The 7,907-nt window shown below is 41.2% G+C and overlaps 1 protein-coding gene across 4 annotated transcripts in view; it reads left to right on the plus strand.

Moving 5' to 3' along the window:
- HSD17B12 (hydroxysteroid 17-beta dehydrogenase 12) overlaps nucleotides 1-7,907 on the plus strand; it is a 175,816-nt gene that overhangs the window by 157,915 nt on the left and 9,994 nt on the right. The window lies entirely within an intron of this gene.

Genomic DNA, 7,907 nt, shown 5'->3' on the forward strand with positions numbered 1-7,907 from the left:
TGTCGCTTCCATATGCTCCTGGTCTTGAATTTTCAGCCTTTATATCTGAATGGCTTCTAGACTAATGTTATGTGGCCAAGTTTCCATTTTTTTCTAATCCTTTCAAAGAAAGTTATTTTTTTTCGGTCTACTTCCATGTGAATGTACATCAGATTGCTCTTTTGGGGAAGGAAGAGGGTATATTGTTCAAATTCTAGATTGTTTTATATTACTTCTTAATATTTTTCTTCTGCTTTTCTCACCCCATCTTTCCCTCAACTTCTTAACTTCTTTCCTATAATTTTATAAGAGCATTTAAAATTGCCTTCAAGAATTCAGATTTGCCATTATATAAACATTTCCTGGAAATGCAAAATTGCAGTAACAACAACAAGTGATATAAATGCCCTGGAGGTGAATTATGGGCCTGAGAGACTATTTGATTTTCAACAGAGGATGAGAAGCACATTCTCAAGGAACCCTTATCAAAAGTGTAGTCTGTTGATGAGGACTGTTTGTCCTCATTACCTTATAATTAAAGCCCAGTCCAGAAAAAAAAGAAAGACACTTGTATGTTTCAAGAGGCAAAATTATTATGAGTAATTTGACTGGCTACTTACTAGGCCCTAGCCCTGGGATCCTTCTGTCTACTCTGTACTAACTAGCAATACTGAGCAAGGAGGAAGTAGCTGAGACTAAGACTGAATACTAAAACTACACCTCTTGAACTCTTATTCTGCAAAATTTTCATAAGCCTTCTCGTGTAAAAAAAAAACGAGAATTATTATGTGGAAATATTCCACAAAATTATTATGTGGAAATAATTTCAAGCCTACAGAAAAGTTACAAGAGTAAAAATAGTGCAAACAATACTCTGATACCCTTTGCTTAGGTTTACTTACTGTTAACATTTTACCACATTTGTCTTACCATTGGAGAGTAAGTCCTTCAATTCTAGAGTGTGTACTTCTGAAAAATAAGGGTTTTTTTGTTGTTTGTTTGTTTGTTTATTTGTTGTTCGAAGACAGAGTCTTGCTCTGTCGCCCAGCCTGGAGTGTAGCGGAGCTATCATGGCTCACTACAGCCTTGACCTCTCGGGCTCAGGTGATGCTCCCAACTCAGCCTCCCAAGTGGTTAGGACTGCAGGCACATGCCACCAAGCCTAGCAGTTTTTGTTGAGACGGGGTCTCACTTTGTCACCCAGTCCGATCTCAAACTCTTGTGCTCAAGTGATTCTCCGACCTTGGTTTCCCAAAGTGCTGAGATTACAGGTGTGAGCCACCATACCCAACCAGAGTGAGGATATTCTTGTAGATAACCACAATACCCATATCAACTCAGATTTAACATTGATGCAATAATTTTATCTTGTGTACTATCTGTGCCCAATTTTCGACCTTATAATATTCTTTATCCTCTCCTCTTCCTCCACTAAAGAATGCAATCTAGGATCAGGTATCATATTTAGTTGTCCTGTCTCCAGTTTTCTTTAACCTGGGATATAGCTAAAACCTTTCTTTGTCTTTTATGACAGTGACATTTTTTAAGAGTACAGTATTTCTCCTTTTTAATTATATATCCTTCATTTGGGGTTTCATTGATGCTTCCTCAGAGGAACCCAAAAGTGAGATTTGGGTTATATTTGGCTTTCCTGGCCAAAATATCACGTATGTATGTGGTGTTGTGTCGTCGGGGATCACGCCGAGAGGCGCACAAGATCCATCTGCTCTTCCTTGGTGGCAGTGTCTCTGACCACCCCCAACTCCAAGTGTTACCCAGCTTCTCTGCCATATAATTACTATTATTTCCCTTCACTAAAACGCAATCTGTGGGGAGACCCTAAAACTGTGCAAATATATTGGTCGTTATCAAAATTTCCCCCAGATTTAGCATCAGTGATGTTTCTTCACAAACCTGCCTCATAAAGAGATTTTTGATGCTAAAGAATTCCTGAAGCCCCGGCTGGATATGTAGTCATTTCAGAATGAAAAGTCACAGTTAAAGCATGGTCACGGTTTCCTTAATCCAGGCCGTGGCTTTATGTAAACTGCATTGGTCATTGGTGTGCTTAGAGGCAGTGAGGAAAGGACACGGAGCTTGGAGTCAGCAGACCAAGGTTTGAGTTCTGCCTTCAACACGGGGTGATCATCGGACCTACAGAAAGTTGCTTGATTACGTTAACCTTTAATCTCCCCTTCTGGCAAGTGGGAGAAATGATGTGAGATAAAAACACTGCAAGCTGGGAAATGATAGATAAAGTGTGAAGAAGAGAGGAAAGAAACTTATGTTTCTTGGATATTGACAATACGCCCATGTTTTCACCTCTTTCGTTATCTCATTTTACTTAGGTATTAACATAGTCCCATTTTACAAATAGGAAACAGGATCAATAGAGTCCTTTGCCGGGTGCGGTGGCTCACACCTATAATCCCAGCACTTTGGGAGGCCAAGGTGGGTGGATCACTTGAGGTCTGGAATTCAAGACCAGCCTGGCCAACATGGTGAAACCCCATCTCTCCTAAAAATACAAAAATTAGCCAGGCGTGGTGGTGCATGCCTATAATCCCAGCTACTCTGAGGGGCTGAGGTACGAGAATCGCTTTAACCTGGGAGGCTGAGGTTGCTATGAGCTGAGATCGCACACCAGCGCTCTAGCCTGGGCAACAGAATGAGACTTTGTCTTAAAAAATAAAAATAAAAAGGGTCCTGAAACTTGCCTAAGGTCAGTTTAGTTTATCAAACAGCTTGTGCCTGCTATTTTTACCAGGCCCTTCGCTAAACATCTAGGAAGCAAAGGTGAATAAGACCCAGTCCCTGTCCTGAAGGCACACACACAGAAAAGACAATTATTTTAGCACATTACAGGCTGGGCATGGTGACTCATACCTGAAATCTCAGCATTTTGGGAGGCCGAGGCAAGTAGATCACGAGGTCAGGAGTTCAATACCAGCCAGGCCAAGATGCTGAAACCCCATCTCTACTAAAAATACAAAAATTAGCTGGGCATGGTGACGGGCATCTATAATCCCAGCTACTTGGGAGGCTGAGATGGAATTGTTTGAAGCTGGGAGGCAGAAGTTGCAGTGAGCCAAGATCACGCCCTGCCCTCCAGCCTGGGCCACAGAGCGAGATTCCATCTCAAACAACAAACAAACAAACAAACACACTACACCCACAGTAAGCCCAAAACTAGAGGTATATATCATGGTCCACATTTCTTCAGTCAAGAAATATTTAGAAAGCACCTAATAATCTGGCAAAAGACAGAGCTCCTGCTGTGGTTGAATTTGCGTTTATTGGGAGGGAGACAGACAGGAAACAAATCCACAAATGAGACAATTATATACAATGATACGTGCTGAGAAGAAACTAAAGAAGGGTGATATGTTCAAGAACAAGGCAAGTGTAGAGAATGTACCAATCTTGGTGTGAAGAACTCCATCTGCAGTGCCGTCCTGTTTCTCAAAGAGGTATTGCTTTGCACCACGCAGTTTCCTTCCTTTGACCTGGGAGCCCACGTCTCTGGAAATGATCGTAACAAGGAGATCATCTGCCAAGGGACACTGTCCCCTAAGGTTTCCTTTACCAGAAGAAAGGTGGGGATGCAGGTAGAGCCATCTAAACCTAGAGAAGTTTCAGCTGCCCTGGAAATGAAGTGGACTTTTTCATTCTTAGCAGGAGATTACAAAAGAATATGCCATTTATGGTTGAACTTATTATCCTGAAGAAATCCTTTCGGGGCCATGCACAGTGACTCATGCCTGTGATTCCAGCATTTGGGAGGCCAAGGCAAAGAGTCGCTTGAGCCCAGGAGTTTAAGACTAGCCTGGACAACATAGCGAGACCCTGTCTCTACAAAAAATAGAAAAAAATTTGCTGGGCATGGTAGCACATGCCTGTGGTTCCAGCTACTCAGGAAGCTGTGACAGGAGAATCACTTGAGCCCAGGAGCTTGAAGTTGCAGTGAGCTGTGATTGTGTCACTGCACTCCAGTCTGGGTGATGGATGGCAAAGCAAGACCCTGTCTCTCAAAAAAAAAAAAAAAAAAGGAAATCCTCTGGGCTCCATTCCCTTGTTACAACCTTCCAGTGCCTTTATCTTGGTGATGAGAGTTGGTGGTTTTGTTAATTCAGGCAAAAATATAGTTTTTAATCAGAATAGACTAAATTTGGGTTAATCCATGAAATTTAGAAAACAAATAGGACATATGAGAAAACAAGATTTAAGAATTTTTTTAGGGCTGGGCGCTGTGGCTCATGCCTGTAATCCCAGCACTTTGGAGGCCGAGGGGGGCAGATCACCTGAGGTCAGGAGTTCGAGACCAGCCTGGCCAACATGGTGAAACCCATTCTTTACTAAAAATTAACCAGGTATGGTGGCAGGCACCTGTAATCCCAGGTACTAGGGAGGCTGAGGCAGGAGAATGGCTTAAACCCGGGAGGCGGAGATTGCAGTGAGCCAAGATTGTGCCATTGTATTCCAGCCTGGGTGACAAGAGCAAAACTCCATCTCAAAAAAAAAAAAGAAAGAAAAAAAAATTCCTCTTTTATATTTTTTATTATACTGTTTACACTATTTTATTGCTTAGAATATTCATATAGTTCTATTGGGCTTCAAAGAACTAGAAAGCTAAATATTGAGAAATGGCTAGCAGGATTGCAAATGTAAGTCTCCATTCATTCTTCCTGTTAATTGCCAATGACTATGCAAGGAGGTAGTAAAGTGTGTCTTTTGTGCATATGGAGTCTAAATAGGGAGAGTTATAAAACAATATAAAAATTCCACTGGAAATGTTCATATATGGTCAACTACACCAATTTTGAAAAATGGCTTAAGAATAGTAAAATTAGTCCTGTTGGCATTATTAGACTCAGATCCCATCCAACCAGTGGAATCTCGATTTTGTCAGTGATAATGTCCTTTTTTCTTGGCCATTTACAACAGGGTTGTTCCATAAGACCTACAAGCTTAGGTCTGTGTGGTACAACTTAAGTCATGTGTGTCCATGAGAACTAAGATATTCAGTTGGTTACCTCAAGAGTCAGATATTCTCTATGGAAAATGGCATTCTTATACCTCTTACTGGATTTAAAAAGCCAAGTTCTTCTTTTCAATTCATTCTAAAAATTCTTTCCAAATTCATTCTAAAAATATAAATATTGGATAACTTAGAAAATAATTGCTGCCAGGTGCAATGGCTCACACCTTTAATCCCTACACTTTGGGAGGCTGAGGTGGGCAGATCACGAGGTCAGGAGTTCAAGACCAGCCTGGCCAATATGGTGAAACCCTGTCTTTACTAAAAATACAAAAATTAGCTGGGTGTGGTGGTGCATGCCTGTAATCCCAGCTACTCAGGAGGCTGAGGCAGAAGAACAGCTTGAGCCCAGGAGGTGGAAATTGCAATGAGCCGAGATCACATCACTGCACTCTAGCCTGGCGACAGAGCGAGACTTCTTCTCAAAAAAAAAAAAAGGTGGTGGGGGGGAGAAAAGAATTGCTAGTACATACTAGAGTTCAAATCCCACCCTCTTTAACTGATAATATTTTATTTAATTCTCATGATAGTATAATATGGAAGATTCTGTATCCTCTAATTACAAAACTAAGGCTCAGTCATTGAGTGTTTTGGTCAAGATCACACAGCTAGTAGGTGGTCAAGCTGGAATTTGAATTCAAGTTGGTCTGATTTTAACCACCTCTTTTTTTACCTCCCAAACTTAATCCTCTAGGAAATCCTTGCAGCATACCCACTGTTTGACCACTTCTCATGACCTCCACTGAGCCACCATATTAGCTTGTCCTGGACATATTGCAGTGTCTTTCTATCTGGCCTTCCTACAGCCATCCTGGTTTAACAACCCCTACAGTCTACTCATAGCAGCCAGATGATCTCTTCAAAATAAAATCCAGGGGGACTCAGTGGCTCACACCTGTAATCCCAACAGTTTGGGAGGCTGAGGTGCATGGATTACTTGAGCTTGTGAGTTCAAGACCAGCGTGGGCAATATGGTGAAACCCTGTCTCTACAAAAAATATACAGATTAGCCAGCCATGGTGGTGTGTGCATGTGGTCCTCGATACTTGGGAGGCTGAGTGGGAGGATGGCTTGAGCCTAGGAGGTGGAGGTTGCAGTGAACCAAGATCACACCAGTGCACTCCAGCCTGGGTGACAGAGTAGACTATCTCAAAAAAAAAAAAAAATCCAGGCACTTCATTGCTATGCTAAAAGTTCTTCCACAGCTTCTCATCTCTTTCAGATTGAGACCGTGAGTTCTTATGACCCTCAGTGTTCTGATTTCAGACTTCCATGTTACCATGTCCCCTTCCCATCTCCCTACTTCTGTGGCCTCCTTGCAATTCTGGAAACACCCTGATGACGCCTTCACCTCAGGGCCTTTGCACTTGTTATATCTTCAGTCTCAAAGGCTCGTCACCCAGATATCCTTTTGGCCAACTCTGTCTCTTCATTCAGCTCTTTGCTTATAAGTCACCACATCATAGGGGCCTTTCTTGAGAACCCACCTGCAGGCCCAGCCTCCATCAGCTCTTTCACCCAGGTATTTTTTTCATCGCCTGCCAATACTGTACACCTTTTTGTTGTTGTTGATGTTTGTTTGTTTGTGGTCTGTATTCCCCTACTGAAATGTAAGCTCTGTAAGATTAGGGACTCTGATTTTATTCACAATGAATGTTATTCATTAAATTCCCATTGCCTAAAACATTGTTCTAGTAGGTGCTCAGGAAATAGTTTGGTGTTAAGTGAATGCCTTTTGTGAGATTACATGTTTTTCTTTTTGTTCCTTGAATGTTAACATACAAATTCCACATCTTTGGAGGCAGGTTATTTACAAGATTATCAGTCAGCCAACATTTATTCAAGGATCTTTGTATACAGCGCGATATTTTGAACTCCTTCATTTTGGATTTAGGTGCTAAGATTTACATGTATTGTTATTACGGGTCTTTTTTCATTGCTGTATAACCAGGGATCTCTGCACCATCAGAATGATTCCTTTTTTCCTAACATTTCTAGAAAGTCTAAGGGTTTCTGCCAATTTGATAATCAAGGGGCTTTATATGGAAAAGCTCATTTCATGGTCTGCAAGTAAAGTAATACAGACTTCCAAACTAGAATATATGTGCATAATTATTTAAGCTTTTGTATACCAGATCCTGAAATAGTAGACACAGATTTCAGGAAATGGAGTTGTCTTAATATTCTTCATAGGAACCCCAGTTTCTGCCTTTTTTTTGAGTGTTTGCTGGCTACGTGGTGGAATTTAATACTCAGTAAAGGCGGATGTGACAATCTCATACTGTGCAAATAGACTAGACCCTGGTGTCTTCTGGGTCTACATTTTCCCAAATCATTGTCATGTGATGTTCTGGTGATTTTTAGATTGAAAGGCATGTTTACACAGACGATGACCCCTGAAAGATGCTCTACCGTGTTAAGTTCCAAGGTTCAATGCTTCATTCCTGAATATCTGCCATGCAATTTCCGGCATCTTTCATTCCACTACTCCATAGCCATAAGCCTTCTTGTTCTGAATCAAGAGCCCCACCCCCGAATTGTGCTATGAAGTCCAGTTATCTAAGCAAGCTGCTCCGGTGGGTGGGAAAAAAGATACCAAGTTGTCTTCAGTAATTTTTTTTAAAAATAGGCTGAGCAAGGAAGCACCAACAGTTTTGCTTTATGGCCTAATTAATTATTTGCCATTTGGGAATTCTGAATTTGAAGACCAGGCTACTTGCCCACATCTGCAGCTCTCAAGGTCAGGTTGTTTCTGAGCTGGCAATATTTGTAAAAGAAATTTGTTGAGCTTGAGTAACTTGAAAAATCTGTTCTCCCCACAATTTCCTATAGAAGTATTAAGTATCTTCTTGACCTGTTTCCTATAATGTTTTTCTGAATAAGCTGGAGA

This window comes from Callithrix jacchus, chromosome 10 (genome assembly GCF_049354715.1).
Source record: "Callithrix jacchus isolate 240 chromosome 10, calJac240_pri, whole genome shotgun sequence".
Taxonomy (NCBI): domain Eukaryota; kingdom Metazoa; phylum Chordata; class Mammalia; order Primates; family Cebidae; genus Callithrix; species Callithrix jacchus.